At 45.4% G+C, this 25763-nt stretch overlaps 1 pseudogene; it reads right to left on the bottom strand.

Annotated features, from left to right (window-relative positions):
- Positions 1-3757: 3757 nt before the first annotated feature.
- Positions 3758-25763, bottom strand: part of LOC148518690 (histone acetyltransferase KAT8 pseudogene) — a 43432-nt pseudogene continuing 21426 nt past the window's right edge.

Here is a 25763-nt window from a genome sequence, read left to right as displayed (position 1 = left end):
TGATTTTGGCTCTGATAGAGCCAAAATCACTCCGGGCCTTGCGGTTGAGAAACTCAACCGCAGGCTCCGGCTCGCAGTGGCGATGGTCGCGATGGTCAAGACCATCGCGACCATCAACCTGCACACTCGTATAGGCTGTGGGTGGTGACCCACAGCTATACGAGCGTCCAGGAGGACGCTCCATTTTTATGGAGGACGGCCCTCATTCAGAGCGAGCGCTCTGCTCAGAGTGTCCGGCTCTGAATGAGGGCCTTGGTCCGCAACAATACTCAAGTAGCCATTGGCATATAAACTAGAAATGTGCGCTGACCACCATGTTTTGATTTTGGTTTTGGGTCTGGATTCATCTTCCTGTTTTGGTTTTGCAAAACCACCCTCAAGTGTTTTGGTTTTGGTTTTGGATCTGGGTTTTTACTAAAAAAAAATTAAAAATTAAAAAAGTTTTTAAAAACAGCTAAAATCTTGTCATCTTTTGCAATCCAAACCCCAAAATTTGGATTTAAAAATCAGAATTCCAAACCGCGGGAAGATGAGAACCGCCACTCGGATCTGTCCGGATCTCCTCAAGAGATCAGAACCGCGACTAAGACCTGTCCAGATTCATTAAATTCGGGTGGATTCAGATTTCTGGAGAACCGAACCGCACACCTCTAATTTAAACTGTATTCAGTTGGTATATTATAGTGCTTAATATTTGCCAAGAAACATTCACCGCGCCATTACACCACAACAACCAGTCTCAACAGGTGATGCACAGAGTCATGTACTTTCTGGCAAGTTCGTACCCTACCATCTGCAGACTAGACAATGTTTATCTTTAGCTGCCCAGTTTTTGGCGAGCCTGTGCTCAATGTAGCTTTAGTGTATTTTTCTTATCTGACAGGAGTGGAACCCGGTGTGGTCTTCTTCTGCTATAGCCCGCTCACTTCAGAGATGCTTCTCTGTGCTCTTGTACCACCTGGTTATTTGAATTACTGTTGCCTTCCTAAACCCTGTTCTAACTTCTCTCGTTACATTTTCACCCACAGATCTAATATGTCCTGGGGGGATTTCCAGTTGCCAGGAAACTCCATATGCTGGCACGCCCAGTGTCTCGAATTAGGATTACTATAGTAGAAGTATTTAATATGATTTAGTAGAGCTTGTGCCAGAACATGCAAATATAAAGGAACGGAACTGAGCTGCTGGGCATACCCCATGGCAGCAGCTTCTCCTGCCATGTCTGCTGTGGGTGTGGATTTGAGTATCTCAGCTCCCTCAAGGGCAGCCGACATCTCTCCCACATGGAGAAAAAAAATTGGGCAAGTATGACTTGGGTTCAAAGTTCATAAAAAAAAAGTAAGATAAAATATTTGCCCTCATGGAACCTTATTAATAGTAATAAACAATGTAGCAACTTAAGTTCAACCCCACAAGCTCTTACCCACCTACTTCGATCCCATTGACTTTAATATTATTATTATTATTATTATTATTATTATTATTGATGGTGAAAACAAAAAAGGAAGAGGAATACCATCCAGCTGGATTTTATTCTTCCCGCAGAACAGTGACGCCCAAGGCGAGTGCCTCATTTTCCTGCATTGTCATTCCTGTGTAGGAACAGATGCAGATCTTACCGATTAACAATTCCTTTATATGATTATGCCAAACAGTATGTAAGTAAAATAAATGTTCATTTCTAAATCAAAGGGAAGTGTGATATTTGCGGAATTGTGCGGCAAATTAAATGTCCCCGCCACAACTCACATTTCATCTCTCACAGTGATCTCCAGCTCATTACCTTCCATGTAATTTTCTATTTCTCATTTTCTGGCTATGTGTAAAACCTGCTTGCTGTTTCCTTATCTTTGTGTTAATGGATTTTGTGTCAGGTAAACTAAAGACCAAAAAATGTTCTCATTTGAAGAAATGGATCATATAAAATAGTATTTGTATTACAGATACACTGCTATAATTTAAAATGGGATTTTCAATCTTCTTTTTTTTTATAAAAAGTTTTTCTGAAATCCACCCGTGTAGCAGACATCATTGCCGTGTCTAATGAGCTGCACCTATTTCCTCTGCTACCTGTTGTTTCATTTTTTGTCTGTAATAAAACTAATTTTCTGGTCATTCAAACTGGATACAATGTACTATCTGAAGTTGTACCAAACGTGAGGGGTTATGGATCTTATCATTTTGCTGCAGTCAATAAATGACCTTTAATCTGTCTCCATTCCATTCTTACTACACTACCAAAAACCCATTTCTTGGTGGGCTAAAGGGCCTGCTTCAGAAATGGGTGCAGATCACACAGCTGCTGTGTATTTGTATGCATGTATTTGTGTATTATTATTTTTTTTTAAGACCAGGGTGCATTTAGTATACGTATAAGGGGATATGGGCCTGATTCAGAGCCGGACGCTCTGAAATAGCGGTCACTCTGAATCAGGGCGTTTTTTTTTTTTTCGGGTGCGGCCTCCGGGCCGCTCGCATAGCTGTGGGTGACCACCCACAGCTATTGCGAGCAGCCAGGTGATGGTCGCGATGGTCTCGACCATCGCGACCATTGGGGCTTGCGACGACACCCTTGCACCAGGGTCTCATTCCCGCAAGCCCCAGTGAGATTCTGGCTCTTAATAGAGCCGGAAGCTCACCACTATCATCACTCGTGATGTCAGTGGGGCCGCCCCCAAACGGCAGGCGCTCCATCGGGAACACCTCAGTTTGGCCAGCCACCACCCTTGCCCGCCTCCAAAACGGTGCGAGCTGTCGATCAAAATCGACAGCCGCCCCCTTTTGGTGCGAGACCCGGAGTGACGGAGCACCCGTCGCTAGCTGGGTCTCGCATATGCGCACTTCGGAGCCGGAGCCGGCGTGCGCATGCGCTGTGGCCAAACATCGACCCGCTCATGAGCGCATAGCGCTTGCGAATGGGTCCGAATCAGGCCCTATATCCACACAAGTGCATAACCAGAGGTATGGGGCGCCATAGCAAATTTTCCTCGGGACCCCTTAGGTCTACCTATGCACCAACTTCCCCCACCCCGCACTACTTACCTCCTCCTGAGCCCAGTGCGCCGCTCAATCTCTCCTCACTGTTTACTGAAGCTGGCAGGATGCATGGCTGTGGTCCCGGAATGTCGTCCTAACCACGCCTCCTTCCAGCCTCTGAGAGAGCCAATGTCATTTTTAATCAGGCGCCAGTCGCAAGCCAAACAGAACTCACGGACCAGCAGCCGCTGCTGATTGGCTGCTGGTCCACAAGTTCCTATTTGCTCGCGACCGGCTCCTGATTAAAAATAACATCGGCACTGTACTTGACTGTAGAGGATGCGGGGGGTTGCTTGCTGGGACGGTGGGCCCCCTAAGCCGCCGGTCCCCATAGCAAGCGCACCCCTTGCACCCTCTATAGTTACGCCAGTGTATCCACAGCTACCTGTTTAAACGAGAGTATAAGCGTAATAGCCGTCTATCTGGAGCTCTTCCTCATCCCCGACCATTCCCAGTATCACTGCCACACGTGGGGTGGTGGGAGACGGCTCTCAGTATTCCTAACTCTGAAATCTATTTTCATAAGAAATGTAAATTTGTTTGGTAAAAAATGTCTTGTAAACAGAAATAAAATGTTTGTTACTTTCTACGGTACAGAATATTATTTTCAGACAGACTAGACATCTCTCTGCACAGGGCAAGTGGAGGGAAATCTGGTACGTGTGGGATACAGTCATGCATGCTTCAAGGACCTGTTCTGAGCCTCCACCAAACGATCTCCTCATTTTTTGGACACCTTCACTAGCTTATGTTTTGGCGTTGCCGACTTCAGGTTCAGGGAATCCACTGTAATGGGGGGCTTCTTGTAACCGTGCGCTCTTGAGATGTTCCTGCACTAGTTTGGGGGTGACACATATAACATGCTGTCCCTTCCAGTATTTCACCATGATCAGCGATTGTAGGGTCCCGATGTTGTCATTCTGCCTTTTACTTGTCACACTGCTGAGGTTCTTGATGGAGAGAGTCCCTCTGAAATCCACGCAAGATCTCCAGCAGAATCCAGGACCAGTAGCTGTGGCAGCTGAGCTTGCCCAGGTCGGACAGCAGCTTCTCGGGGGATCCTACAGTGTTCTCATAACTGAAGGCGATGAGAAACTTCCCATAGCCACATCCCTGGTACGGAGGGAGGGCTAACATACAAGCCACATTGTTTTGGTCTGAGGACTCTTTCTCATTCGAGAAGTATCCCACAATGTGAACCCCTTGCCGATCAAGATGTAGAAGACGAAGGGCTCTATGTCAAAGTACAACGTCTTGTGGTCCAGGAAGAGCTTGGCAAGGAGGCACAGGTTCTGGCAATAGATTTTGTGGTCCTTCCCGTCCACCTCATACACAGATATGAAAAACAAAGCAAAATACAAGACAGCGCTGATTGACAATAGATTTGACACTTTTATTGACTAAAAAAACTTAAAACACTGATATATTAAACCATATAAATCGGCATTGATGTAAACCCTGATGTACACTAATGGTGAATATAGTCCTCAAGCAATAATAGTAATAGACAGCAAATGTTATCCTGGAATATTGTTTGGTCAAGGCAATCCAATTGAACTGCACACCAGTGCTGTATAGTTACCCACTAAATGAAGAAGTCCACACTGTCCTGAATTAGCGATGGTCCCACACTGAGGTTTGTCCAACGAAGATGACCGGACCAGATGGTTGGAAGTGGGTGATGTAAATAATAAAATCCAAAGTCCCGAGTGGCGGCCACCACATGTAGTGCCAAAGGTGACCTTGAAAAAGTTACCTAGAGCAGTGAAACGCGTAGGTGATTATCAGCTGCCCCTGGACACTTGGATTTGCAATTAACACCTCCTGGATTATTGGTATCATTTGGCACTACATGTGGTGGCCTTGACTACATGTGGTGGCCTTGACCAAACAATATTCCAGGATAACATTTGATGTCTATTACTATTATTGCTTGAGGACTATATTCACCATTAGTGCTCCAGGGTTTACATCAATGCCGATTTATATGGTTTCATATATCAGTGTTTTAAGTTTTTTTAGTCAATAAAAGTGTCAAATCTATTGTCAATCAGCGCTGTCTTGTATTTTGCTTTGTTTTTCATATCTATTGGAGATTAACTGTCTCCGTGTTACAGCTGCTGTGAGAACCACCTCTTGTCAGCGCCCTCTATATTTATTTATAGACCTCTTGCTCATACACAGATATGTTGTTCTTTCTGTATATTTCCTTACCTGGGGGCTGCCGCCAGTCCCAGGTGGAACCGATAACTTTTCTCAAACTTCATGTACTTCAGGCTCTACTCGCACAGCGATACCTGTAGTTTAGGCTGCTTCCCATAATCCTCTGAAAAAGGGGGAAAAGTACCACGCATCAATCTCGTAGTTCCCAATGTGGATCTTGTCCACACACTGCAAGCGTCTTCGCAGCCCTGGATCTGCATGTGTGCAATGCGGCTCCTAGGTCTAAAAACATTAAAGATGTGCGTAAACATTAGGAGTAGATATATCTCTGAACTAAGCCCAAAGTCAACAACTTAAGGGGCGTATTCATCAAAAGATAGCAGTTGTCCCCGCACCGTAACAATGATAAATTGCTCCGATGTAAAGTATCCCCCGCTGCGAGTTGGATACTTAAATAACCCTCTCAGCAAGATGAACCATACGGCCCCCGATGGTGAATAGGCCCCTGAGACTAGGGGTATGTTTCATCAAGGATTTCAATCAGCAATAGAAATAAATACTAAATCTTGCTGGCTAATCATTTATTTATTTTGTCGTTTTAAACTATCAGTTAATGTCCCTGATAATCGGCGGCTTTGTCAATCTGCTGGATAGTAAATATACCCCCTGAAACTTAAAAAAGTTCACTGATAATGCTAATTCGAATGCACATGCTGTGGTGTCAGCAGAGATATTGAGCAATTGGCACCCTCACCCTGCTAGAAGCAGTCCTCACTAACATCGGGGACGGAAGTGATGCCGGCAGGTGGAACTAGAAGAGCGGTCCCTCACCACAGGGAAGGGAAAAAGGTTCCCAGGCACCGGAACTGTCATCATGGAGACCAAATAAACAAATACCTAATGCATGAAAACACCTATAAATATAAATAAACCAACCAAGTGGAGCCGGGGCAGAGCATGAGAAACAACAGGTATAAAACACATACCAAAGTAACAACAACTGATGTCAAAAAGCGACGGGAGAACTTCCATATGTAGGTCCTCACGTCAGGACCCACCAACAGTTGGTATAGTGGACCACCTAAGTTATCTAATTAATAAATCATCATGAATAAAATTGGATCTTGTATCAAAACAGTAAAGTGCATAGAGAAAAACGGTTTAAATAATCGAATTAGACATTAATAATAATAATCTGATCCATCATATTTGAATATTCATTCTGTACACATGCAAGCTCACCACATGGTAACCAAAACATTATAAAAAAGTTGACAAAATGTGACAAAATGAATTCCTTTAATCCAGGCGGCCATAGGCAAACACGGGGGGTTATGGTTGCCTGGAAACAACCCTCCCCAGCCCACACCATGACCACAATAGAAATATTAATACAACAGAAGGTTACTAGTGCTGCATGTTCTTCTCAGTATCACAAATGAAATAATCAGCACTACCTGTAGATCTTTTAACACGTGTCAGCCAGTAATAGACCTGTGCACCAACTAGGAGATCTGGAAAACATGCACTGTTAGGGGTGAACTGCTATAGACCATCAATAGGGTTAATTATTAACACTGTATAATAATACACTATTAAGTGCACAAGGAGACCATTATGTACATATATGTCCAGGGCAATGCTAGGTTCTTCTGCTGCTCCCACAGACTCCCGGGCTTGATCCCATGCTCTGGAATGGTGTCCACACCTGAAATTAACACAATTATCTCAGGCTTTCTGTGATCGCTGGTCCTGTATATGCTGGAATTATGATACAGAATACACTTTGTATGACGCAGTTGGTTAAGTGCTAACTATGCCCTTTTCATGGACTGGCCAAACTCGCTCTAAAATCAAACATTTTTAAACCACCCTCTAGATGTTGTGCATTTGCCACTGCAGATGGCATCATAGATATCAGCCATAAGTATCCATTGGCATTTGCATTTTGAAAGAAGCTTATGCCTATCACCAGGGGCGGATTGGGTTGGAAAACCAGCCCGGGAAATTATTGGAAGAAGCCCTATTTGGGGCGTGGTCTGATGAGGGAGCGGGTACTATCGAGGGGGGCAGCATTTCTCCTCATACGGCCTGATTCTGAGTTCGACGCAACTATTATATATTCTAAAATCAAAGCACTAGAAGTACCAACTAGTATAGTAGATTCAGAGGGGATGTAGTTGACATCCCTGGGGTCAGGATGCCGGGGATCGTCATACCAGCACCACAATGCAGATGGTAAGTATTAGGTTTAGGGGTTAGGTTTATGGTTAGGTTTAGGCACTAGGGGGAGGGTTAGGGTTAGGCTGCGGGGGGAGGTCTAGGGTTAGGCTGCGGGAGAGGGGCTAGGGTTAGGCTGCGGGGGGAGGGCTAGAGTTAGGCTGCGGGGAGGGGTTGGGGTTAATGTGGGTACACATTAGGTGATATATTGAGTGATTTCGCTGATTCCGACGCATCGGAACAACAAATCATTCATACTGTCCAGTGTGTACGCACGATGCTGATACGCGCTCCTGCCGGTCGCCCGTCGCATCCTCAAATCTTTTGTACATGCAAAAAGATCTGAGGATGCCACTAGCGTTGCCACGCTGCCGAGTGCAGCATGGCCCCCGTTACCCGCCGCCGTTGCTCTGTCACTGCCAGCATCGGCAAGTGTGAATGTACTTACCGATGCTGGCACCCCCGCCGGGTCCCATTGCTCACGAGATCGTGATGGGTACACTTAGTCTAATGTGTACCCAGCTTTAGGCTGTGGGGGAGAGGGTTAGTGTTAGGCTGCAGGGAGAAGGTTAGGGTTAGACTATGGGGGGAGGGTAAGGTTTAGGCTGCGGGAAAGATGTGTTAGTGGGAGGGTTAGGGGGCAGGGTTAGGCAATCAGAGAAACCACCAGCAATACACCAGGCTTCTCTGGGCAAACATGACACTGGATCGTCACAGCAACGTCACAACGCCAGGCCACGCTTGGAGCACTGACGTTCCTGTGAGGCGATTGGATTCGGATAAATTACTGGGAAAGACGCCAGCCACAAAATTCTTTGATCCATGCTAGGACTGATACGGTGGTTTCAACTGAAGGAGAGAGTTGTTCACAGCTAAAGCAATCAATTCTGGGACCTGTTCCATTTTGACATTTAAATTAACGCACTATTTGTTTGATAGATATAGATATGAGATAGACAGACAGACAGACAGATATGAGATAGATAGATAGGTAGATAGATATGAAATAGATAGATAGATAGATAGATAGATAGATAGATAGATAGATAGATAGATAGATAGATAGATAGATAGATATGAAATAGATAGAGAGATAGATAGATAGATAGATAGATAGATAGATAGATAGATAGATAGATAGATATGAGATAGATAGATAGATAGATAGATAGATAGATATGAGATAGATAGATAGATAGATAGATAGATAGATAGATAGATATGAGATAGATAGATAGATCGATCTATACACACACGGTTTCTATTAATAACATAATCACATTGACCTGTGTGTGAATAACTAAATAACTAATTAACTAAATAACTAAATAACTAATTACTAACTACATGTGAAACCTACATAAATGTCAGTGTACATGATATTGAAGTAACACACACATAGGACACCTTAAATATATTAATATTATATATACAGTATATATACAGTATATATATATATATATATATATATATATTTCACATCCCATGCCACAGGTTGCGATAGTTATTTAGGTGATGCCTGGGATGTGATGTAATCGTATTATAAACACATCACATCCTAGGCGTCACCTAAATAACTATCACAACACAACTTGCACAACTTGTGGGATGTGATTATATATATATATATATATATATATATATATTTAAGGAGTCATATGTCACATCATATGGATAAATTGTGACTCACACAGTGTCACTGCCAGTCGCGGCCGCTTGCTCCTGTCCAGAAATAGCCCCGCCACCCCTGCGGCCTGCCCCTTTTCACCTTCCTGGCTCCTGCGATGGACTGGTGGCTGCTGGAGGCGGAGCCGTGAGGTGTCACACATGCGCCAGCTCCGAAATGCCCCACAGGAGGAGCTGCTGCGGCTCAGCGTGCACAGCAGCCCTCCCTCTGCCATTTCACTACTCAATGAGCTTCTGCGCATGCACAGAAGCTCCGATCACGGTAGCGGCTGTTAGAGCCGCCGACCGGTCAGTCTGTGTAGAGCGACCTAGCAGGGGGGAGAGGGGACCGGCCCAGTAACGGTGGCCCAATCTGCCTCTGCCTATCACCACCTCTCCGCATTGGCGGGACATGGTCTATGGGCATAAATAGAAAGTCGTTGACAGTATGCCCATGTACTGTATAGCAAAGTGTTTAGCCACTGGAGGGGTACTGGATTCAATTTTCAAAGCAGCCCTCTTCATGGTGTATCACAATTCTCTCTTTAAACTAGGGGTGAGCGGGTTCGGATTTCTGAAATCCGAACCCCCTCGAGCCCCCCCGAACCAAGGCCGATCCTAGTCAGGCTAGACTTTTCCCGCCTGACTCGGATCTAAAATCGAGGCAAAACATCATCATCCCGCCTTCCGGGTCTCGCGGGTTTTGGATCCTATATAAGGTACCCGCGTCGGTGCCATTTTCTCACTCGGCTGTGGACAGTGAAGAGGGAGGGTGGGAGTTAGGGCTGGCTGGGCTGTGTAGTGTAGTGTAGTGCAGTGTAGTGTTGTGCTGTGCTGTGCTGCGCTGTGCTGCTGTTGTCCATAGGGGCTGTGTCCACTCCTCCAAAATCCATAGGGGCTGGCTGTGTTGTGCTGTGCTGCTCTTGTCCATAGGGGCTGTGTCCACTACTTCAAAGTCCATAGGGGCTGGCTGGACTGTATTGTGCAGTCAGTTCTCCATAGGGGCTGTGTCCACTCCAAAGTCCTGTGCAGTGTCCCAGTCCTAAAGGGGTGCTGTAGTGTTGTCCAGGGGGTGCTCTGTCCGTCAGGGGTGCTCCCCCCAAGTGCTAAAAAAAAAATATTTTTTCTGTGTTTGTGAATTGTGTGCACTGTGGCTGCACGTGCATCAACGAAGGAGCAGCGCCAAGTGTGCGCCTGTGTCCCATTAGTAAAGGGCCGGCTGGCTTGTCCGTTAAAGGGTGCTGTAACCCCCAAAGTACACTCCAAACAAAATAAAAAAATATTTTCTGTGTTTGTGAATTGTGTGCACTGTGGCTGCACGTGTATCAACAAAGGAGCAGCGCCAAGCATGCGCCTGTGTCCCATAAGTAAAAGGCCGGCTGGCTTGTCCATTAAAGGGTGCTGTAACCCCCAAAGGGCACTCCAAACAAAATAAAAAAATATATTTTTTTGTGTTTGTGAATTGTGTGCGCAGTAGCCGCACGTGCATCAACAAAGTAGTGCCAAGCGTGTGCCTGTGTCCCATAAATAAAGGGCCGGCTGGATTGACCGCTAAAGGGTGCTGTAACCCCCAAAGGGCACTCCAAACAAAATAAAAAAAAAATTTCTGTGTTTGTGAATTGTGTGCACTGTGGCTGCACGTGCATCAACGAAGGAGCAGCGCCAAGCGTGCGCCTGTGTCCCATAAGAAAAAGGCCGGCTGGCTTGTCCGTTAAAGGGTGCTGTAACCCCCAAAGGGCACTCCAAACAAAATAAAAAAATATATTTTTCTGTGTTTGTGAATTGTGTGCGCAGTAGCCGCACGTGCATCAACAAAGTAGTGCCAAGCATGCGCCTGTGTCCCATAAATAAAGGGCCGGCTGGATTGACCGCTAAAGGGTGCTGTAACCCCCAAAGGGCACTCCGAACAAAATTGAAAAAAAATTTCTGTGTTTGTGAATTGTGTGCCTGTGGCTGCACGTGCATCAACAAAGGAGCAGCGCCAAGCGTGCGCCTGTGTCCCATAAGTAAAGGGCCGGCTGGCTCATTTCTTAAAGGGTGGTGTAACCCACAAAGTGCACTAGTCTCCAACAAAAATAAAAAAATATTTTCTGTGTTTGTGTGCGCCTTAGCCGCACGTATATATCAATATAACATAAATGGAGGACCAAACTTTCTCCGATAAAAATAAAATAGGGAAAGATCAAGAACCACTTCCTCCTAGTGCTGAAGCTGCTGCCACTAGTCATGACATAGACGACAACATGCCATCAACGTCGTCTGCCAAGGCCGATGCCCAATGTCATAGTAGAGGGCACATACAATCCCAAATGACCTTGAAAAAAACATTTAAATCATCTGAAGAGAAACGTAAACTTGCCAATATGCCATTTATGACACGGAGTGGCAAGGAACGGCTAAGGTCTTTCCCTATGTTCATGACTAGTGGTTCAGCTTCACATGACGATGGAAGCCCTCCTCCCGCTAAAAAAATCAAACGAGTTAAGCTGGCAAAAGCACAGCGAAGAACTGTGCGTTCTAAGAAGATATCACAAATCCCCAAGGAGAGTCTAAGTGTGGTGGCGGTTGCGATGCCTGACCTTCCCAGCACTGGACGGGAAGAGGTGGCTCTTTCCACCATTTGCACGCCCCCTGCAAGTGCTGAAAGGAGCACCCACAGTCCACTTGCTGATATGCAAATTGAAGATGTCACTGTTGAAGTACAACAGGATGTGGATACTGGTGTAGCTGGCACTGAGGAGGAAGTTGGCGAGGAGGATTTTGATGATGATGTTTTTTTGTTTAATCAGGCTCCGGGGGAGACAGTTGTTGTCCGTGGGATGAAAAAGCCCATCACGGTCATGCCTGGGCAGAAGACCAAACATTCCACCTTTGGTCTGGCAATATTTCTATCCAAATCCGGACAACAACTGTCTTGCCATATGTACCATATGTAAAGGTGAAATAAGTAGGGGTAGGGACGTTAACCACCTAGGAACATCCTCCCTTATACGGCACCTGCAGCGCGTTCATAAAAAGTTACTGTCAAGTTCAGAAACTTTGGCTAAGACCGTAAGCAGTCCAGGGACACCTAAATCCCGGTGCAACCTTTTGGACATAAAAACACTATTGTGAGGTGTGAAGTGTTCAGAATAGACTGGAAATGAGTGGAAATTAAGGTTATTGAGGTTAATAATAGCATAGGAGCAGAAAAATCAACACATTCTGTGATTTTAGCTGTTTTTATGCTTTTTTAAAAAAAATACAGATCCAAAACACAAAACCCAGAACCCAAAACACTGAAGGGTGGTTTTGGCAAAACCAATCCAGATCCAAAACACGAAGAAAGATCCAGATCCAAAACCAAAACACAAAACACGAAAAGTGGCCGGTGCACACCCCTACTTTAAACATTGGTATGGGTTTTCTTACGTAAATGAACTTGCATGGGCACATGATCACATAGACAACGTTCATACGATGTCGCAAATTGTATGTAATTCCAGTAGCCGGATGGTGAAATAGATCGCCCGTTAGCATATACCAGGAATTCACACATCCAGGTCATTTAAAGGCACCAGTCTGTGGTTTGAGCCAGCTTTTGGGTTGTGAGGCTCGTGGGCTAATACCCGAATAACTAATTTGTTCCTTAATGTTCTGGCTTCTTTTATTACAAAAAAGTGTCACGTTTTGAGAGCACTTACCCAATATAGGGTCTGAGGGCCTCATTCAGAGTCGGTCGTTGCGGCCGCACGGTCGTAAGGGAAAAGGGGCCGTATATGTAAATGATGCACTCGCAAGTTGCGTCGTTAAGATGGGATCGTTAGCTGGACGACCAAGGGGAGGATGCGGCTGTAAGCTTAAAAATACGCCCCCTTCTCGTTCGCATTACACGTCATCTCCGGGCATATAAGGATTAATCTTGACCATCGGGAACCATCGGAGCAGGTCGTAGAGCTTAAGGTTGACCATACCCTCTCTTAAGCTCTACGATCAAGTCAGTGTAAAAACCTCCCATGTCACATGTGCCATGACACTACTTTGTTAATTATGCACTCCCATAAAACGCCGTTTGCATAGTCAGGCACGCCTGCTTTCGAATCTCCACTCCCCCACTCACAAGCACCTTCCCCTGTTACCACCCACAAACGCCTCATCCTGTCACTCAAACTAACAACCTGGCCAAGTTCAAGGAGAGAGATATTTCCGATCGTAACAGCTATTTTGCGCACGCGCATTGCGAATTTTATGCATGCGCAGTTTAGCGAACATCGGTGGCGTACGACCGTGCGGCCACAACGACCGACTCTGAATGAGGTCCTGAGTCTATAATATGCCAATGTTTTCCAAAATGGCTTTACATAAAATACCAGACGCAATGGAGTAGGTACTGGAGAATATCATTCTTTCACTGTCTTCCTTCTTCATTTTAGTAGTGAGTAATTCATCTCTATTGAACGTTAGGCACTTTTGTATGCCACAATGAACCTGGCAATTAAGGCTTTCTTACAGTTGCCATTTTAAATAAATGGTATTTTATTTTTAATGTAATATTTTTAATGTTCTAAAAGCTAAAGTGCATGATAATTGTAAGAAATGCACTTTTCTGTGATTATACTCAGGATTGTTTTCAAGCAATTATCGTGCATCTAGATATATGTTCTTAAATGTGTTCCTCAGTTTCTCCAGTTTATTATGACACCCAAATTATTTTTTAAAAATTCTTTTTTTTTTTGGCAGTTTAGGGAAAGATAGTGGGTTAGACGCGAGGGTAAATGCTAGTTTTGTACATTTTTTTTATTTATTTATTTCTGAAGATTTTTTTTTTTGAGACTTCTATCAAAATAGAAACTGAGGAACACTACAAATATAATTTCACTTTTATAGCACTGTTTGTTTAGTGTAAGTTACAGATAAGAAAAACAGTAACATTTGTATTTTTATTTTTTTTTATTTTTTAGGTAACTTGAGTTTTTGGGGTTTTTTTTAGACCAAGTAGCTCTTGCTACTGCATGAGGACAAGGCAATCTTTGGAACACTGTGCAGAAATGATAGGACATTTAGCAACCATTTATAGCGTCCCTTCATTTTGTGTCTCTAAGGTCCTGGAGTGTCGCATACAGCTCAGCTCCAGGACTGCAGAATTAGGCCCCCATTCCTTTTGCCTGCGTTTTTTTATATCTTATAGGCTTTGCACACTTTTGAATTTCACAGCAGCATCAGAAGGTTTATTTATTACTACTATATTGACTATTTTCTACATTTGTATGTATGTACTATGTATATATAGAATTATATATATACAGTATATATATATACAGTCAGGTGCATAAATATTGGGACATTGACAGAATTTTCATATTTTGGCCTCTATTCACCACCACAATGGCTTTGAAATGAAACAAACAAGATGTGCTTTAACTGCAGACTTTCAGATTTAATTTGAGGGTAATTACATCCAAATCAGGTGAACGGTGTAGGAATTACAACGGTTTCTATATGTGCCTCCCACTTTTTAAGGGGCCAAAAGTAATGGGACAAACTAAACAATCCTAAATCTAACTTTCACTTTTTAATACTTTGTTGCAAATCCTTTGCAGGCAATTACAGCCTGAAGTCTGGAACGCATAGACATCACCAGACGCTGGGTTTCATCCCTGGTGATGCTCTGCCAGGCCTCTACTGCAAATGTCTTCAGTTCCTGCTTGTTCTTGGGGCATTTTCCCTTCAGTTTTGTCTTCATCAAGTGAAATGCATGCTCAATCGGATTCAGGTCAGGGGATTGACTTGGCCATTGCATAACATTCCACTTTTTAGCCTTAAAAAACTCTTTGGTTGCTTTTGCAGTATGCTTCGGGTCATTGTCCATCTGCACTGTGAAACGCCGTCCAATGAGTTCTGAAGCATTTGATTGAATATGAGCATATAATATTGCCTGAAACACTTCAGAATTCATTCTGCTGCTTTTGTCAGCAGTCACATCATCAATAAATACAAGGGAACCAGTTCCATTGGCAGCCATACATGCCCACGCCATGACACTACCACCACCATGCTTCACTGATGAGGTGGTATGTTTTGGAACATGAGCAGTTCCTTTCCTTCTCCGTACTCTTCTCTTCCCATCACTGTGGTACAAGTTGATCTTTGTCTCATCTGTCCATAGGATGTTGTTCCAGAACTGTAATGGCTTTTTTAGATGTTGCTTGGCAAACTCTAATCTGGTCTTCCTGTTTTTGTGGCTCACCAATGGTTTACATCTTGTGGTGAACTCTCTATATTCACTCTTGTGAAGTCTTCTCTTGATTGTTGACTTTGACACATATACACCTACCTCCTGGAGAGTGTTCTTGATTTGGCCAACTGTTGTGAAGGGGTTTTTCTTCACCAGGGAAATAATTCTTCTGTCTTCCACCACAGTTGTTTTCCGAGGTCTTCCGGGTCTTTTGGTGTTGCTGAGCTCTCCGGTGCGTTCTTTCTTTTTAAGAATGTTCCAAACAGTTGATTTGGCCACATCTAATGTTTTTGCTATCTCTCTGATGGGTTTGTTTTGATTTTTCAGCCTAATGATGGCTTGCTTCACTGATAGTGACAGCTCTTTGGATCTCATATTGAGAGTCGACAGCAACTGATTCCAAATGCAAATGTCACACCTAGAATCAACTGCAGACCTTTTACCTGCTTAACTGATAATGAAATAACGAGGGAATAGCCCACACCTGTCCATGAAATAGCTTTTGAGTTGATAGTCCCATTACTTTTGGCCCCTAAAAAAGTGGGAGGCACATATAGAAACCGTTGTAATTCCTACACCGTTCACCTGATTTGGATGTAATTACCCTCAAATTAAATCTGAAAGTCTGCAGTTAAAGCACATCTTGTTTGTTTCATTTCAAAGCCATTGTGGTGGTGAATAGAGGCCAAAATATGAAAATTCTGTCAATGCACCTGACTGTATATATATATATACTTATTTAAATTACTATTATACAAATTTGGCCTAATACAGAGTTTAACGTTTACCTGTTTGCAGAGGGATCTTGTGCGTTTTCACACTGCACATGTTCCGGAAATGAGTGTATACAAGTCCGAGAGCTTTCCAATCACATATCCACTTATGAATGCAGAGGTGTAACAGCGCTGTACTTGAGTGGTCTCAGCAAAGTTCAGTGAGTCTGTGTCGACGGAATGGCGGGCTATATAGAGATGTGCATAAGGTAAATCATTTGCACCAGGTATAGGTTGGTGAATGTGCGCACTAACGATGATGGCGAATCGCAAACCGTTTGTACGAACAAACAGGCGGTTGGTGCAGTGCAAGATTTGTGTCACTCTGCATAAGGATGAATACACGCATTTATTTCCGTACACGCAATGCAGGAGCAATATACACTAAATCAGCAACCAACTCTGCATCAGGACTCTTGGGGCATATTGATTAATTATAGGCCAATAATTAAAGTTTTTTATCAAAGCCATTTGTGGCAATAAGAAAAATATTGCTCGCCTGAATGTGTAAACGAACTCACGCAGTGACAGGGGCTAATGCGATAATTTCACTTCTTTTTTTTGCGACCCCGTGGTGCGACTTACCAGACATGCGCGGCTGGCCATTACGACAAATGGCGTTAGCTACCAGAGCTTGGTAAATTCTGCAATAAAGCAGCCCCATAGAAACCTACACTGCCGGTGTCTATAATATCTGCTACATTCTCATGTACATATACTGTACATTAGGGGGATACTTAGTATTTGCAGGTAACCCCCAAATATGGGTGTTTTCTGAGCTATCCTGCAAATTTAAATTGCTAAATAGGCCCCTTTATCTCTACAGTAATACATATGAGTCTATGGGCCATATTTATTAAAGTAATTTTGCTTGAAATCATGAAAAAAAAACTACCATTTATAGGGGATACTGACAAAAATGTAAGCATCCCCAGGATGTAAGTAGGGAGTACCATTACAGATTTTGGTAGGTATCTTCAAAAGGCTTTAGCCATTGTAGCCTATAGCCTACACACCGCAGCATTTATTGGGAGAGGGATCCCTCCCCGGCAATGGCCTATCACAAATGAATGGTCTGAAGATCTATAAACCTCCTAACGGCTGAGGATTGATCTGTGTGTGAATCAGCGATAATAAGTTAATAACATATACCATGTTGAAATAAAGACACAGAGACATGTATTTGGCAGAAATTGTTAGCTATTTTATTTAAATAACAAACAAATGAAATTAACTGATTAGTTACTAAAACCAATTAATTTATGTATGGTGGCAAAGAAAGAACGGCTAACAACAGCCCAAACCCAACACTATAAACACTCTAACCCCAACACATCCACTCAAGCCTTCTACGATGATACTGCCTCCGACAGGGTGGTCCAGCAGACATAAACAGTCAACAAAGTTGAGCGCAACAAAAAGTAAACCAAGATCCGCAGCACTAATAGGTAACCTGACGTTCCTTTCCACTTAAACTAGCCAACGAAGAAATCACCAAATGCCAAGAAAACTAGGGAGGGAGGGTGGTAAGACAGGAACAAAAGAGGCTGACACAACCTCCAAACAAACCTAATATCATAGCTAAACTTACACCCTAAACCCCCTCGGACCCCTATCATCACATGATGCCTCACATAGGTCCGCCCCCAGCCTACAAAGTTTAACCTACTCCATTCCCATACAGTCATTTTGTTTATCAGAGTTGGTGGGAAGTAGCGATGATGATATAGGAACATGTGAGGTTCACAAGCCTGATATAGATGCAGATAGAACAGGTGTCAATTACTAGAGGAGAACTTAGTAAGCGTACAGCTAATCCCGAAATCTGGATCTATGTGAGTTGGGTTTGGAGAGTATATATGACTATCTGATATAGGGAGAGACCTTAAAGGTGGGGTTATAGGTGGGGTTATAGGGAAACAAGCAATGTTACCCTCAAGGAAGTAAATTAGACAGCGACAGTCACTCAATGATACCCCTTTTCCACTGCTGCAGTAACCCTGGTAGCAGCTCAGTGGAAAAGGGTCCCCTGAAAACTAACCCAGGTCCAGTGACCTGGGAATCTAACCCTGATCGTGACCAGATTTAAACCCAGGGAGGAACCGGGTAACAGTCTGGTGTAAATGGCATGACCCAGGTCACTATGAACCCTTGTCATGCCTCAAACCGGCAGATTGGTTTTCTTCATTAGCACTTAGAGATTACATAATTTCCAACAATCGACTATAATGTCAGAAGACCAGGGTCACGGAAGACCTGGGTCCAGTGTGAACAGCTGTACCCGGGAAATCATCCGCGTCCAGCCATCGGTATAAAAGGGGTAAAATCCAGCTCAGACCTGTGCTCAGTGTCCTGGGTTGGAGCTGGGTTTTTGGTGGGAAAGGGGTATGAGTATTAGCTCTAGAACCAAGTGCACCTGATAAGCCTACTACTAAACGGTGGGATGATATAAAAGTAATTCAACTGCAACATTTAGATGTGAGCAAGTGATTTATGCAGCAATATGCTGAGAGATGGGAAGACAAGAGACAGTGTGCAGATACTATAAATAAATAAATACATGTACTTTATTTATTCAAGAAGACCTAGCGCTTATTATTCTCATCAGTTATGTCTGTACACTATCTTATCCGCCACTACAGTATATATATATTTATAATGTTTACCCTGAGCTTAAACTTCATCTTGTCTACCACTAAATAAGCAGGGCCATAGCAGGGCACTTTCGTACCTGTGCGACCACCCCCACCCCAGAACATGTGACACCATGACATCACAAAGAGGGAGCTGCTAGCAGACAGGTAGCTGGGCGCCTCCTACAGACATGTCGCAAAAGCGCCTCTCCAGGCTGCAGAGTGCCATTCCAGGCACCCTACATGCCAAAGAAGGGTGACACAGGGACAGCAATGGGTGGTGGCATCAGTCGCCCACCGCTCCCTATAGTCTTGTACACAACAATGTGGCCACTGACTAAGCAACCACAACACAAAGGATGGCATGGGCACTCTAGAAGAGGATATTTATTGTGTAGTTGGGCAGGAACAAAAGCATTCTGGGACAAATCATTTCTTTAAAACCTGGGACTGGTCTTGGAAATTAGGGACAGTTGGTAACTTTCAAAGTTGCTGACATTCTAAGGGGCCTATTCATCATCACTTAATTTTTACAAAAGCAAGTTATTGGTCATTCATCACGCAGGGAATGCAGGAGATAACACAGACATCTCCTACTTACCTTCCTGTGGAGGACAGAATTCATCAAGCTTGAGTGCGGGAGCACTCGCCATCTTCAGATAGTGAAAGCTCCCGATATCCACTCCTTCCCTCTGGGAAGGGGCAGGTGTGGAAAGCCATGCTGGGTTCAAGTGTCTGATCCCAGCATCGGCACGGCTGTAGGGGCAGACAAGGGAGATGTGTCCCCTGTGGGACACATCCCTGTCCGGCGCTGGGATGCTCTTTCTGCTCCCAGCGCCAAGTAAGCAGACACGGCGGGTACCTGGTGAGGCGAGCTCAGGGAGGACAGAAACCTCCCGTGGAGCAGCGGCAGTAAAGTGGCGGCAGGAGAAGCTTGGCTCTGGGCGAAAGCTAAGCGTAGCTCACCAAGAAGCGGCGGCGGGTGTTTGGCTCTGGCCGCGAGCCAAACACGGCTCATGGGCCAGCAGCCAATAGGAGGCAGACGCGACGAGCTAATCGTGGCTCGCCGCATCTTAGCCCCGCCCACTTGTGGCATCTTGTATTAGACGCCGCTGAGCGGGAAAGCTCAGTCCGGCGGTGGAGGAGGAGAGAGGACCTCCCAAAGAACAGAAGATCGTCGCGGCAACAGGTCCGGCGGCTGCATAAGAGGCCAGAAGATGCCCTGAACAAGACTGAAGACAGAAGGGGCCGGCTGGATGCGGAGAAGAGGAGGCAGCGCTGCTGGCCACGACTGGTCAGCGGCAGAAGACAGAAGTTGAGGACAAGAGACGTGCTGCAGTGGTGGGAAGCAAAAGAGCTAACGAAGCTCCCCACTGCAGCCTCTACTAATGTACAGGTAGGCTGCCTTGGGCCACCGGTATTGACCCCTCCCTAGACCACCCGGGCTATCGGGCACTAGGCCCGTGGAACACATTCAGGCATTAGGCCTGTGGTCATATAGGCAGGCACAAGGCCCGGGTGCAGTAGCGGGCATTAGGCCCTATAGGGATTCATTGCCCCCATTAGGTGCGAGTGATCTGGGTACTAGGCCCAGGTCACTAATGGAGAAAGTAGGCGGGCACTAGGCTCATGGCCATAAGCCAGGCCTAGGCCTGTACCTATTCAGGAGAGCACTAGGCCCAATTCAGTAGCCCCACGGTAGGCAGGCCCATAGGCCTGAGTCCTGCATAAAGTGGCCCAGGACATTAGGCCCAGGCCACTACCTGAGCCCCACCATTAGGCAGGCCCATAGGCCTGAGCCATCAACATGAAAACTCTCCATGGGCTGGCGGCCTGAGCCGCCAGCCCATGGAGAGTGGTTCTGGGCAGTAGGCCCAGACCACTGGTATAACAAGTAGGTAGCCCCCTGTGTGAATCTACAGAGGTGTGAGCAGTTGTGCGACTCTCACCCTCCAAATACCCCGTGGAGAGCTGTCAGGCTCCCACCAGAAGGTAAATTTCCCAGTCACCAAGAAGAGGAGTTGGCCAGCTCTAGTTAGGCAGGAAACAAACATTTAAAGGGACAGCATCGTGTTTTACTCTTGTGTAATTACCATCTGTGATTGTTTTCCATGCAGGGCAAAAGTTTAGTTGTTTATTGTTATACATGCCACACTACACACACTGTAGGTTGAGGGCGATGTTGTCGTATGTGTAGTATCGCGACACAGATTTAGGCCCTGTAGGCGAGTGAGCTGACGAAGAGCAAGAGTAATCATGGTGAGCAATATCTGTATGTACTGTCTCTCATTGTATGTTTGTTTCTTTCTGTCTACCTTCCTTCAGGGCGAACAGTGGGTCTTGCATCTCGGTGCAAGGTCGGGTCTTCACCTGGTGCGCGAATACCTATAGGTGAAAACTCACAATCTGAGGCCAAAAGTGCTAGTGATGATCTTCACTTTATACCCGAATCTATCCCTCGGTCTGGTCGGGCGTGTTGGTCAACGTGAGGAAGGACGGCTCTCACATCATCTTCTTCCTCCTAGGTCATCGTGTCCATGTTCTGTTTGGGAATTCCAGGACCGTCTGCTAAACATACTGCCTGAAGGTGAGAGGGTGCGACGCAAGGTAGGAAACAGAAGTACTAAACAGGGGAATACTGCAAATGCGCTTATACCATCATAAAAAACACCAAATTAATGCAAAATTTATCAAATTTAATGTAATATTAATACATATAAATAAAAAAAAAAACTAGTTCCTCCCGGGAGTAAATAAATAATAACACATAACAATCAATAATAAAAACAGTTGTATGAGAGCTTGATAATTGGTAATAGCTAATAGCAAAAATCTTGTATTGAAACCTCAGTAATGCTGATGGCAAAACTAGATGGTAAATGATAGTCTCAAATAGAAACAAAGGGCCGCTCGTAAGCGGCCGCTCGTTCGTTCCGACCGATGTTCACACAACTGCGCATGCGTACGGGTTGTAATTAGGGGTGAGCGGGTTCGGATTTCTGAAATCCGAACCCCCCCGAGCCACCCCGATCCGAGTCAGGCTCGACTTTTCCCGCCTGACTCGGATCTGAAATCGAGACAAAACGTCATCATCCCGCCTTCCGGGTCTCGCGGGTTTTGGATCCTCTATAAGGTACCCGCGCCGGCGCCATTTTCTCACTCGGCTGTGAACAGTGAAGAGAGAGGGTGGGAGTTAGGGCTGGCTGGGCTGTGTAGTGTAGTGTAGTGCAGAGTAGTGTTGTGCTGTGCTGTGCTGCGCTGTGCTGCTGTTGTCCATAGGGGCTATGTCCACTACTTCAAAGTCCATAGGGGCTGGCTGTGTTGTGCTGTACTGCTGTTGTCCATAGGGGCTGTGTCCCCTACTTCAAAGTCCATAGGGGCTGGCTGGACTGTGTTGTGCAGTCAGTTGTCCATAGGGGCTGTGTCCACTCCAAAGTCCTGTGCAGTGTCCCAGTCCTAAAGGGGTGCTGTAGTGTTGTCCAGGGGGTGCTCTGTCCGTCAGGGGTGCTCCCCACAAGTGCTAAAAAAAAAAATATTTTTTCTGTGTTTGTGAATTGTGTGCACTGTGGCTGCACGTGCATCAACAAAGGAGCAGCGCCAAGCATGCGCCTGTTTCCCATTAGTAAAGGGCCGGCTGGCTTGACCGTTAAAGGGTGCTGTAACCCCCAAAGTACACTCCAAACAAAAAAAATATATATTTTCTGTGTTTGTGAATCGTGTACGCAGTAGCCGCACGTGCATCAACAAAGTAGTGCCAAGCGTGCGCCTGTGTCATAAGTAAAGGGCCGGCTGGCTTGACCGTTAAAGGGTGCTGTAACCCCCAAAGTACACTCCAAACAAAATAAAAAAATATTTTCTGTGTTTTTGAATTGTGTGCGCAGTAGCCGCACGTGCATCAACAAAGTAGTGCCAAGCATGCGCCTGTGTCATAAGTAAAGGGCCGGCTGGCTTGTCCATTAAAGGGTGCTGTAACCCCCAAAGTACACTCCAAACCAAATGAAAAAATATTTTCTGTGTTTGTGAATTGTGTGCGCAGTAGCCGCAAGTGCATCAACAAAGTAGTGCCAAGCGTGCGCCTGTGTCCCATAAATAAATGGCCGGCTGGATTGACCGCTAAAGGGTGCTGTAACCCCCAAAGGGCACTCCAAACAAAATAGAAAAAAAAATTTCTGTGTTTGTGAATTGTGTGCACTGTGGCTGCACGTGCATCAACGAAGGAGCAGCGCCAAGCGTGCGCCTGTGTCATAAGTAAAGGGCCGGCTGGCTTGACCATTAAAGGGTGCTGTAACCCCCAAAGGGCACTCCAAACAAAATAAAAAATATATTTTTTTGTGTTTGTGAATTGTGTGCGCAGTAGCCACACGTGCATCAACAAAGTAGTGCCAAGCGTGCGCCTGTGTCATAAGTAAAGGGCCAGCTGGCTTGACCGTTAAAGGGTGCTGTAACCCCCAAAGCACACTCCAAACAAAATAAAAAAATATTTTCTGTGTTTGTGAATTGTGTGCGCTGTAGCCGCACGTGCATCAACAAAGTAGTGCCAAGCGTGCGCCTGTGTCATAAGTAAAGGGCCGGCTGGCTTGACCATTAAAGGGTGCTGTAACCCCCAAAGTACACTCCAAACAAAATAAAAAAATATTTTCTGTGTTTGTGAATTGTGTGCACTGTGGCTGCACCTGTATCAACAAAGGAGCAGCGCCAAGCGTGCGACTGTGTCCCATAAGTAAAGAGCCGGCTGGCTCATTTCTTAAAGGGTGGTGTAACCCACAAAGTGCACTACTCTCCAGCAAAAATAAAAAAATATTTTCTGTGTTTGTGTGCGCCATAGCCGCACGTATATATCAAATCGATATAACATAAATGGAGGACCAAACTTTCTCCGATAAAAATAAAATAGAGAAAGATCAAGAACCACTTCCTCCTAGTGCTGAAGCTGCTGCCACTAGTCATGACATAGACGATAACATGCCATCAACGTCATCTGCCAAGACCGATGCCCAATGTCATAGTAGAGGCCACATACAATCCCAAATGACAAAGTTCAGGAAAATGACCTTAAAAAAATCATTTAAATCATCTGAAGAGAAACGTAAACTTACCAATATGCCATTTATGACACGGAGTGGCAAGGAACGGCTAAGGTCTTTTCCTATGACTAGTGTGTGTCATACTAGTATGACTAGTATGTTCATGACTAGTGGTTTAGCTTCACATGACGATGGAAGCCCTCCTCCCGCTAAAAAAATCAAACGAGTTAAGCTGGCAAAAGCACAGCAAAGAATTGTGCGTTCTAAGAAGATATCACAAATCCCCAAGGAGAGTCCAAGTGTGGTGGCGGTTGCGATGCCTGACCTTCCCAGCACTGGGCGGGAAGAGGTGGCTCTTTCCACCATTTGCACGCCCCCTGCAAGTGCTGAAAGGAGCACCCACAGTCCACTTGCTGATATGCAAATTGAAGATGTCACTGTTGAAGTACAACAGGACGAGGATACTGGTGTAGCTGGCACTGAGGAGGAAGTTGGCGAGGATTCTGATGGTGATGTGGTTTGTTTAAATCAGGCTCCGGGGGAGACAGTTGTTGTCCGTGGGATGAAAAAGCCCATCACAGTCATGCCTGGGCAGAAGACCAAACATTCCACCTCTTTGGTCTGGCAATATTTCTATCCAAATCCGGACAACAACTGTCTTGCCATATGTACCATATGTAAAGATGAAATAAGTAGGGGTAGGGACGTTGACCACCTAGGAACATCCTCCCTTATACAGCACCTGCAGCGCGTTCATAAAAAGTTACTGTCAAGTTCAGAAACTTTGGCTAAGACCGTAAGCAGTCCAGGTACACCTAAATCCCGCTGTCCTGTTGTATCCAAGCGCCTGCAAACCACACCGTCAACTCCCTCCTCGTAAATTTCCTCCTTAGTCAGGATCGGAAGTAGTCCTGCAGGCCATGTCACTGGCATGACTGACTCTCCTATCCGGGATTCCTCCGGAGGATCCTGCATTGCTACGCCTCATGCTGCCGCTGCTGCTGTTGCTGCTGCTGGGAGTCGTTCATCATCCCAGAGAGGAAGTAGGAACACCACTACTTTTACTAAACAATTGACCCTCCAACAGTCCTTAGCGAGGAGGATGAAGTACGACAGCAGTCATCCTGAAGCAAAACGTATAACTGAGGCCTTGACTGCAATGTTGGTGTTAGACGTGCGTCCGGTATCCGCCATTAGTGCAGTGGGATTTAGACAATTGATGGAGGTAGTGTGTCCCCGGTTCAAAATCCCATCTAGGTTCCACTTCACTAGGCAGGCGATACCGAGACTGTACAGAAACGTCAGAAAAAGTGTCCTCAGTATCCTGAAAAATGCTGTTGTACCCAATGTCAACTTAACCACGGACATGTGGACAAGTGGAACAGGGCAGACTAAGGACTATATGACTGTGACAGCCCACTGGGTAGATGTATCACCTTACGCAGCAACAGCAGCAGCGTCACCAGTAGCAGCATCTCAGAAACGCCAGCTCGTTCCAATGCAGGCTATGCTGTGTATCACCGGTTTCAGTAAGAGGCACACCGCCGACAACCTCTTAGAGAAACTGAGGGAAATCATCGCCAAGTGGCTTACCCCACTTAGACTCTCCTGGGGATTTGTGATATCTGACAACGCCACCAATATTGTGCGGGCATTACATCTGGGCAAATTCCAGCATGTCCCATGTTTTGCTCACACAATAAACTTAGTGGTGCAGAATTTTCTGAAAAGCGACAGGGGCGTGCAGGAGACGCTTTGGGTGGCCCGAAAAATTTCTGGCCACTTTCACCATTCAGCGACTGCGTGCTGAAGACTGGAGCGCCAGCAAACACTCTTGAACCTGCCCCGCCATCACCTGAAGCAAGAGGTTGTGACGCAGTGGAACTCAACCCTCTATATGCTTCAGAGGATGGAGGAGCAGCAAAAGGCCATTCAAGCCTATACATCCACCTATGACATAGGCAAAGGAGGGGGTATGCACCTGACTCAAGCGCAGTGGAGAATGATTTCCGTGTCGTGCAAGGTTCTCCAGTCC

Source organism: Taudactylus pleione, unplaced genomic scaffold (assembly GCF_031769625.1).
Source record: "Taudactylus pleione unplaced genomic scaffold, aTauple2 ptg000199l, whole genome shotgun sequence".
NCBI classification, from domain to species: domain Eukaryota; kingdom Metazoa; phylum Chordata; class Amphibia; order Anura; family Myobatrachidae; genus Taudactylus; species Taudactylus pleione.
Note: the sequence above shows the minus strand (reverse complement) of the source record. Positions and strands in the feature narration are given on the sequence as shown.